The sequence below is a fragment of the Alexandromys fortis genome, unplaced genomic scaffold (assembly GCF_014885135.2).
Source record: "Alexandromys fortis isolate MF-2015 unplaced genomic scaffold, M_Fortis_MF-2015_v1.1 scaffold_218, whole genome shotgun sequence".
Classification (NCBI taxonomy): Eukaryota; Metazoa; Chordata; class Mammalia; order Rodentia; family Cricetidae; genus Alexandromys; species Alexandromys fortis.
The window spans coordinates 427471-435548 of NW_026068112.1; the positions used below are offsets into that span (position 1 = coordinate 427471).

General features: G+C 47.8%; 1 long non-coding RNA gene across 11 annotated transcripts; it reads left to right on the forward strand.

The window, feature by feature from the left end:
* Window positions 1-708: 708 nt before the first annotated feature.
* LOC126489990 (uncharacterized) lies at window positions 709-6406 on the forward strand. Of its 11 annotated transcripts, none has more exons than XR_007589081.1 (4): window positions 709-1824; window positions 3017-4830; window positions 5132-5286; window positions 6032-6406. It is a non-coding gene; the product is annotated as an uncharacterized lncRNA (long non-coding RNA). The 11 variants fall into 11 exon arrangements; XR_007589080.1 differs by having other exon boundaries at window positions 713-1824; window positions 3017-4608; window positions 4773-5286; XR_007589073.1 differs by having other exon boundaries at window positions 714-1546; window positions 1693-1824; window positions 3017-5286.
* Window positions 6407-8078: the final 1672 nt, after the last annotated feature.

Consider the following 8078-nt stretch of genomic DNA (forward strand, 5'->3'; position numbering starts at 1 on the left):
GGCAAGATTTATTTGTCAGAACACAAACAAAATATCACACAACAGATAAACACCCCATCTCCCACCTCTTACCCCCCCCACCCCTCACACCTCCTTCCCCAGTTTGCCCGTCTGAAACACAGCCTCCTTTTGCTTAAAGGAATACATTTCCTCATTGTTTTTTTTTTGTTTTTTGTTTTTTGTTTTTCGAGACAGGGTTCTCTGTGGTTTTGGAGCCTGTCCTGGAACTAGCTCTTGTAGACCAGGCTGGTCTCGAACTCACAGAGATCCGCCTGCCTCTGCCTCCCAAGTGCTGGGATTAAAGGCGTGCGCCACCACCGCCCAGCTACATTTCCTCATTGTTAAGCGCCATTTTGCTCTCAGAAATCCTGTAAGAGAAGGAAACTGAAGGCCACAGGGGTGAGAAGGGACCAGGCGTTAAGACCAGCTGAGTTACAGCACAGTGGCCTAAGGATCTCAGCTCAAAGCTTGGAGATGAGATGGCTCACTGTGTAGAGTACCCTCTGCTTTATCAGAGGAGCAGAGTTCAGATCCCAGCACCCACACTGACCTGTTCACAAACTGTAATTTAACGTCCCCTGCTAGCCTCCATGGATACCAGCACACACACACACACACATACACACACACACACACACACACACACACACACACACACACACCGCAAAATGAGAAATCATGGTGGAACACTTGGACTCCATCCTAAGTCCCCAAGACTGGTGGCTTTCACTGTAATCAGGCAGAGAGTGGTTTTCAGGTGATAATGTCCCTCACTCCAGCCTAGCCTGCTTGACAGTGACGCTTGCCAGACACATGCTCTGCCCCAGGGTGTATTTATAGCCTTCTTCATACACAAGTTAAAGGATGTGTTTTGTGGGTTTTGTTTTTTTGTGTATCACCCCAAACAATAAAGTCCAGGAATCAAGTTATCTTGCAAGGTCCAGACCACATGCTCTTGAAAACCTGCCAGGCTTTCTGATCTTCCAGCAGCCGCTCTCAGCTCTCACCGTGAGCAGCGGCTACCGATGGCTGCGGGCGGGGCTGGCAGACCGGGGCATTCCCTGGGGCCCTCCCTGAGTTGTGGAGAGGGCCTTGGCTGCTTCTCTAACTCCAAGAACATGGTCGGTGTAAGACATAGCTTGCTTGTATAAAGACCTCCTGATCCCAAACTTCATCTTCTCCGCCTTCCTTTCTCCTGGTCCTCTCTCTCGGGACCCTGTGGCTGGAGAATGACCTGCTGATCCAGGTCATAACACATTATAAATTTGCTTGAATTGCCCTCTAAAGGCCGCAAGGCAACCTCAACAGGAGTCTAACTCCATGTAACCTAAACAGCCTTGCAGGACTTGGAGCTTCCTGTAGTGTAAGGGGGCGGGGATATGGACCATGGCGCGCTCTGTGGGGAATAAGGAGACAGTGCTGACCATAGCGGGCCATGCGCTCCATGGCTCTGGACTCCTCAGAGCACGGAGGCTCAGGCCACACGGTTCCTAAAGTCTGGCACATTGAACCCTAATGGGAGCTGTGGTTCCCCAGCCTTGATCAGGTAACTCTGTCTTCCTGGGAAGCGAGCTCTCACCATCTCTGAATGGTGCTGCAGCTTCTCTGACGGCAGCTTAGTAACTTCGGAAATCTTCGGGAGGCTGTTCTTTAGTGTAAATTTCAATCTCTCGAAACGAATCTTCCTGAAAGCTAAGGAAGCAGCGGAAATGATTTAAAGCCTGGTATCCTCCTCCACTCCTGCGCTTCCCTCTCTGCCCAGAATTCGGTTCCCACCAGCGCAGCCTCGGGGACACGAGTTTCCACGTGTTGAGCCCAGTGAGCGTGAGTATCATGTCTGACCCCCAGAGGCGCGAGATAAACAAAAACAAACAAAAGCAAATACCTTTTGAGAATTTCGCTTGAAACACCAAGTGTAACGTGGCGGGGGGGGGGGGGACTTATTCCTGAGCTTTGGGGGCGTGGGGGTGCAGGACTGTGGAGAGCGGTTTCGGAAGGGCGCCGCATACCAGACAATGCGCTACAAGAGCCTCGGGCTGCGGCCTCAATGAGGCCTTTCAGCCGCTCCACACAGCCTCGCTTGTTCCCCTAGAGGGGCGCTTTCTGGAAGCTAAGCCCTCAGCTGGCAAGAGCAGGGACCCCTGTGCCATTTGTCTGTCAACTTCTTTAAAAGGCAAAGCCTCGCGTACAGCTGTCTCGCTTCGCATTTCCCTTTGGCGCTTGGGTGCACGCAGTGACAGACGAGGCGGTGGCGGCGGCCAGGGGCCCCTTTCAACCGGGGAGGAAAGAAAAAAGTTAAAAGGCTGCGAGAGAAAGCCTTGCCTCTCAGAGAAACCAGCACTAATTAGGAGGGAGAGAGACAAAGTTAAGCCAATCCCTCGGGTCCCAGAACACCAAAAACTAAATAATGAACATAATAATAATAATAATAATAATAATAATAATAATAATAATAACAATAATAACCAAATAATAAAAACACCCGTGGTCCACCCACCCTTTCCAAACTAACAACGACTTTCTCAAATTTTAAACATAGCAATCTTGAGGGGAGGGCTGAATTTCACCTCAACAACTTAATTTTTTAAGTCTTTTCATATCTAACCAAGTCTGTTGGCATTATTAACCAAAATGATCCAGACTGACAGATAGCCCTAAAAGCAGTTTCCCAAAAACTTGTGGGTTTTTTTTTTTAATCTCCATGCTTTATTTAATGGCTGAGTAAGAACAGCTTTGCCCTAGGTGAGCACTAACAGCCCCGGAAAGACGGCAGAGTGCCTAAGAAGAACTGAAACTCAATATTTTCTACAAATAACATATTTTAAAAGTTGGACTTGAATGTTGAAAATAGGTTTATAAAGGGATGCTGTTTTAAAAGCACATCAACGCTGGTTTTTGTTTGATTTGGGGTTTTCTATTGGTTTGGTTTTTGAGACAGTCTTACACAACCCAAGCTGTCTCAAACTCCTACCCCTCTAGAACCACAGACACAGTGTCGCTTGCTATTACCCAATAGCTCGGCGAATTGCAAACTTCCACCCTAAAGAATTGCTCTTCCTACTCGATCATTCAACTGCTACATCCTGAGCCTCCATTGCATCCCAGGGACGGCACAGTATGAACAGTAGACACAGTTCCGTCCTCGAGATGACATGTTCTGGGAGCACGCAAGATGTAGGTAGCGTCTTCGCTCTTAGCTGTTATTCTTTGGCTTTTTGAGAAAAAGATCTTACCATGTAGCCCTGGCTAGCCCGGAGCTCTTCATACAGAGAGGCGGCCCTGGCTAACCTGGGCTTGATAGACAGAGAGGCGGCCCTGGCTAGTCCAGCGCTCGGGGGACAGAGAGGCGGCCCCTGAGGTCTCAGTTCTGCCTCTTCCTCACAATGTTGGCTACAGACATGCACTGCCATACCCGGTTTAAAAAGTGGTCTTTAAAGAAAGACAGGGACACTCAGTCCTCACCTTCCACCGTGGAATCCCAGGGAATGAATCAGGTGGCCAGGCTTGGCAGCAATGCTGAATGAAGCATCCTGCCAACCCAAGAGACTAATTTTTATCTTAAAAACCCAAACACACAAATTCAGTTATGGACCTGATTCTAAAAAAGAAAAGCAATTATCTCATTTTTTTAAAGTTGGGCGGAACCTTGGGAGGGAACGGCTGTAGCACCTTGCACATTGAAGGGCTTCAAGCAACAAACTGGTTCTTTTTTACATTGATTTTCTTATTTTTTTTAATGTGTTTGAGTGTTTTGCCTGCGTGTGTGTCTGTGCACCACGTGTGTACTTGTCCCTCCGAGGGCAGACGACCTCATGGGATGCCCTGGAACTGCAGTTCCAGGCGGTTGTGAGCCAGCATGTACGTGCTGGAAACAGAACTTGGATCCCCTGAAAGAGCGACAAGCAACAAGCCGGTTACCATTCATCAGCCTTGCCCCGCCTGCCCGTTTGACTCCCTGCTTCAGATGCGACTTCACAGCGCTGCAGTGATCCGCAGAGCCTGGAATCGCGCCTCTCATCACCTGCTCAGAGGAGGTGCCAATGACGTGGGTGTTCGTGCGCGAAATCCAGCGAGATCTCCCCCTTTCGACTGGTAAAAGCTCCAAAGACATCATTATAGAAAGAAAAGCACGAAGCCTGCGCTCTCTGCCCTTCCCGGCTTCAGGTGCAGTAAGACGGCTTTGGGTAAACAACTATTCCAACAGTTCTTTAGCCTTCTCCTGGTCGTTAGGTCGCTTTACTTTCGGCAAAGACCCCCACCGCCACCGAAACTGCAACTTTTGAGCAGGCAGTGCCCTCTAGCGCCTGTACTTAAATAATAACCTAAACGCTGCCCCTCTTATCAAATATCAAAGCAAAAGCAAAGTCTGCCAAAAATCAAATCACGTCTTACTAACCCACTTTTTTTTTTTCAGCTTCACAGTGCTGACATTTAGGACTTGATGTTGCCACAAGCCGTCTTGTTCGCTGTGGGAGGCTTAGCAGCAACTCTGGTATCTACCGACCCCGTGCAGTGCCACTAGGGTCAGGCGTAACAACCAAAATATCCAAAGACATCATCACTGACGGTCCCCAGGGAGCAAGTCGCCCTGGCTGACTGAGACAAGCGGTTAGAAAACAAAGCCCGTTCTTCTGGCCAAATACGGGGACTGGGCTGGGCTTGGGGGTGACTTTGTATAGTACAAAGACACACTGCTTCTTTTGTTTTTAACATTTATTTTTTATGTATATGGATGCCTGCCTGCCCGGCATCTGTGTGCCACTTCCGTGCAGTGTCCTCGGAGGCCAGAAGGTGGCGTTGGATCGTCTGGAAATGGAGTTGCAGATGGTTGTGAGTAGCCATGTGGGTCCTCTGGAAGAGCAGCAAAGCTGGCAACCACTGAGATGTCTCTCCAGCAACATCCCTTTCCCCTCCCCCCCCCCTTCTTTTAATGGGGCCTCATGTAGCCCAGGCTGGCCTCAAACTCACAAAGCTGCCCGTAACTCCCTCTTCCTACTTTGCTTTCGGAGTGCTGGGACTAGAGGAAATGAGCCATTCTGCCGGGGGAGGGGGGGTCACTTTCTAGCGGCACGTGTACATTTATGCCACTTTATAATATGATACGTAGTAATGTCTTTGTACAATTGTCAAGCTCCTGTTTGAAGAACCTGAAACGGAGGTCCGTTAGCTACCAGCAGTTGTGATCAGCCCCCTGCCTCCGCTTCAGAAGCCGTTGCTCTACTGATGTTTCTCCTGGCTCCTCCATCTCTCTAGCTGACTGCAATCAGACAGTCTTCTGGACACATTGTAAGCATTCAGAGTCTTCGGGCTTTTGTATTTTAAAGGGCTGATTTTGGAGGTACATTTAAAACTATAACCTAGAAATGTGTGTGACTTGGCTAGATTAGATTGGCTGCTCTTACAAAGGACCTGAGTTTATTCCAAGCACCCACATAGTGGCTCACAACCATCTGCCTCCAGTCCCAGGGGGATCTGATGTCCTCTTCTGGCCTCTGTGGGCACCAGGCACACAAGCAGTACACAGACATACTTGAAGGCAAAACACCCAAATACATTTTCTTAAAAAAAAGCTACAACTAAATGGAAATGAAATTCAGAAAGCTGTGTTCTGACTGGAGAAAGCTCTGTGTGTCAACAGACATCAGGGGACCATTTCCCAGCTATATTAAAAATCCAAGTTATGGGCTGAAGAGATGACTCAGAGGTTAAGACCACTGGCTGTTCACCCAGAGGGCCTGAGTTCAATTCCCAGCAACCACATGGTGGCTCCCAACCATCTATAATGAGATTTGATGCCCGCTTCTGGCGTGTAGGCACACATTTATTATGTATGTACACATAATAAATAAATAAACCTTTTTAAACGTTCAACTTTTTCCTAAATGTTATTTTAAAACATCTGGAAGTTGTCTTAAGCAAAGAATCCTAGAAACTGGAACTATAAACTGCTGCTAATTCCCCAGCACTGCCTTTGCTCCTCTCTACTGGAAGCCAGTGTCCTCACTCCCAGGCCTGTGATGTCATTGTATAGGTCTAAAACGATTGCAGGTGGGGTTAAAGAGTTCAAGGTGGGCCAAGTCCCGGCCAGTGCGATCACAGGAGTCCTCCTGAGTGAAAGAGGGGCACGGGGAGCCCCGAGAAGGAAACAAGATGAAGAAACCCAAGGTTGGGGGAAGATGAGGGCTGCTTCAAAAGAAGAACTCAGGAGCCAGGAGTTGTGATCTGGTCTAGAAGTAAGAAGCAAGGGGAAGGTTCACCCCTAAATTCTCCAGAAGCAACACAGCCCTGCAGATGTCTCCAGCTCAAAACGGCCTTGACTCCAAAACTTTAAAATTGATTTCTGGTGTTGTAAGTGATGTTCGGGGGGAATCTGTTCCAGCAGGAATAGAAAATGCATGTATGCAGATAAGACACCTATACACATTAAAAAAAAAAAAAAAACTCCATGTTCTCTTTTTCTGAGTACTAATTACTGTCATGTTGCTCCTAAAATATTATTACTATTCCTTTAAGTAAATAATATATCCCAAAACTGTAAGCCAGAGGCCAACATACACCCATAAATCAGGCTGTAAGGCATTGTCTTAATTAGTGATTGATGGGGCGGGGGCCCAGCCCATTGTGGGTGGGGCCATCCCTTGGCTGGAGGTCCTGGGTTCTATCAGAAAGCAGGCTGAGCAAACCATGAGGAGCAAGACTGTAGGGAGAACCCCTCCCTAGCCACTGCATTAGCTCCTGCCTCCAGGTTCCTGCCCAGCCTGAGTTCCTCCTGTCCGGACTTCCTTTGGCGATGAACTGAACTGTGATGTGAAAATGTAAGCTTTTCTTTCTTTCTTTCTTTTTCTCTTTCTTTCTTTCTTTTCTTCTTTTTGCTTTTTCAGGCATGGTGTTTCATCACAGCAATAGAAGCACTAACTAAGACAGGACCCAACCATACTGGCTTTGAGCAGACTGAAGTTGAATTCTGAAAGCAGAATCTAACTTCAGAAGACAGAGGGGCGGGGTGAACAGGGCCTCTTGGTGCAACCCCGTAGCAGAGAGAGAACCTTCTTCAGAGTGGTTAGAAACAACTGTTGTCGCAGCAACAGCTGCTCTTGATAAGTGGTGAGAAGTAGACCTCACTCCCTAACATGGACAAATGCCTGGCGTACGGTGTGTCCCCCCTTTCATCTCTGTGTCGTCTGTGTGGGGGCTGCTGCAATGCGGGGTCACTGCACAGTGCCTTCCTGTGATCACAGGCAGTCTGACTCACACACTCCCAAGCTGTCCCTCGAATATCCAAAAGGGTAGCATGAACTCTGGCGTAAACAGCTTGCCTCCCCATCCAGCCATACTGTTTATTGTTCTGCATCAAAAACATATTACTTTTATTAGGTATCTGTCATCATCTGGAAAGATCATGTGTATGTATGTGTGTGTGCCTATGTAAGGATACATGTATGTGCACACACATATGTCATGGCCAGGTCAACCTCAGCTGTTGTAATTCCGGAGCTGTCACCTGATTTTTGTTTGTTTGTTTGTTTGTTTTGTTTTGTTCTTTTTTTCTGAGACAGGGTTGCTCTGTGTAATTCTGATGGTCCTGGAGTTGACTATGTAGCCCAGGCAGGCTTTGAACCTGGAAGTCTGCCTGCCCCTGCCTCCTGCATGTGGCTGGAAGTTTTCTCTGTCCCGCTGGTCCCCCTGGACCGGCTTCTCTGCACCTGCCTGTTCCCAAGCCACTTATGAAATAACCATTTTGAGGCTTAATATTAATTACATGATCTTTGCCCTATTAGCCCAGGCTTCTTATTAACTCTTACACCTTAAATTAACCCATTTCTATTATTTTGTGTTTTACAACGAGGCTCATGGTTTGTTATCTCTTTCTTCTTGGATAACTACACAGCTGCTGCCTGACTCTGCCTTCTTTCTCCCTGCATGGTTTAGTTTTCCCACCTACATATTCTGCCCTGACGTAGGTCAAAGCAGCTTCTTTATTAACCAATGGTAATAAAACATATCCATAACATACAGAGGGGAATCCCACATCACCTGACTGCTGGGAGTAAAGGCAACACCTCTTCCACTCCTCCACC